A 1,919-nucleotide genomic window follows, 5' to 3' on the forward strand; every position below is an offset into this window, starting at 1 on the left:
AGGCTGAACAACCCCAACTCTCTCAGCCTGTCCTCACAGCAGAGGTGCTCCAGCCCTCGGATCGTCTTCGTGGCCTCCTCTGGACTTGCAGAGATGGACTACCTTCTGCCCTTCGTATTTCCTGCCCTTAGCAGCTCTGAACCAGCATCCTGCAAACGCCTGGCCCACAGCCACAGGAAATTAAACGAGAAAGTGCCAGGTCTAGGTTGCCCTTCTGGTGCATGGATTGATTTCCAAACCTTGGGTGTGGTTCTCTGGAGACTGATGTCTCCCATGGAGCTCCAGGATGGGAAACAAGAGTAGCCCTGTTCCATCTGGGACACCATCTAGGGCTGATCATTAAGTCTGACGGGACCACAGTGCCGCCTGGGCCCCAGCCAGGTCTCACCGGTGGTACCGCACCATGCCGCGTGGTTACACCGGTGACTTCGGCGTGGGCCTTCAGCACTCGGCTGCCAACGGGAGCAAAGGTGGCAGGTGCCCACCAGATGCTCCTCGCTCCCTGCGGGGCCTAGGAAAGGTGGAAAAAGCATTTTTCCTGAGGAAAAGCAGCCAAGAGCACAACAAGGACAATCCTCTAGGTGGCATCCAGAATCCCCAAACTTCACACAAAACTTTTCCCGGGATTGCGCGCAGCCTTGCCCTTAGCTGTCGGGATACTCGGCGGTGCCGGCCGTCACTATACCTAATAACAATCACACCGCTGCTTCTTCTTCTGGTGGCAAGTCCTTGGCAGCGTAAACTGAGCTCAAAGGCAACCAGGTCTTAGGAAAAGACAAAAGGTCTAAGGAAAGGATACGCAGTGCTTTGCGGGAATATCCCGCTGTGTTAGAAACTTTCCTCAGACGTGTTAGGAACTGTTTGATATCAGTGAATCATGGTTAGGAAGAAAGAAGGTATTTACCAAACAACTACGGCCTTTCCTAATAGCACATTTTAGGATCGCATAGGAATGAAGTAGAAAAGGCTCTGCCTTAATGATTATGGCTCTTCCAGCACGGGGCCTTGTCTTTAAGACTCTCTAATTCCAGGTGTTTCAACGGAAGACAAAAAGCCTACAGAAAGGATAATTATAGAATAACCTTTCCCTATGGAAAGTTTCCTCCTAATGCACTTAGTTATGTCATAAATCACAAACGCTTCTAACTCTCTTAAACTCACCTCATCTGTTTATGCTGCCTGTTCTCATTTCCACGACCGACGGCGGCAGCCAGGGTGAAACCCCGGCCCTACCGGAGGCAGTGCCAGTTTACCGCAGCAGAACCAGGATGCGGCTCCTCGCTTTTTTTCAGGACTCTTTCCAGGTCTCAGCTCCAACGCTACACCGTCAGTATTCCCACAGCTTAGTCCGAGTCGCGCGAGTGTATTAAAACACCTGTAAATAGAGAGCGAAACGGCTCTGAAATGTAAAGGCGTCACTGGTAGGGGCTGTCCTTTCTTAACCCAGGACTTCTGCACCACCTAAGAACAAGGTGCGACCCCCAGAACGCCACGTCGTACCCATCCACGCCGCCTTACCGAGCCAAGGGGCAGGACAAACACCGAAGGCTGGAGCTCCGCACCCGCGGTGGCCACGTCCGACTTCTCTCCAGCTCTGCGCTACCTTGAATGAGTCGAAAGGAAACACAAACTTCTCGGGCAGCTCGGTCCTTGCATCAAACTGCCAGAGCGTCAGAGGTCCGTTACCTCACGTTTCCGAGCTTCCTCTATGGGCACCAGTTAAAAAAAAAAGCAGATGACGGCAAGCAAGGGAATTAACGGTGTGGATATTTCATTTTCAATGTCAGTGAAGGTCGGTTTCCTAAATAATTTGATACTGAAAGTTTCTAGCTATAGATGTTCTTTTCCGACACACCGCTCACGCGGGACAGGTGCTCAGGTACTTATTTAAAACTGTAGCTGAGGAAAGAGGCGTCCCC

This window comes from Cariama cristata, unplaced genomic scaffold, assembly GCF_000690535.1.
Source record: "Cariama cristata isolate BGI_N322 unplaced genomic scaffold, ASM69053v1 scaffold728, whole genome shotgun sequence".
Taxonomy (NCBI): Eukaryota; Metazoa; Chordata; class Aves; order Cariamiformes; family Cariamidae; genus Cariama; species Cariama cristata.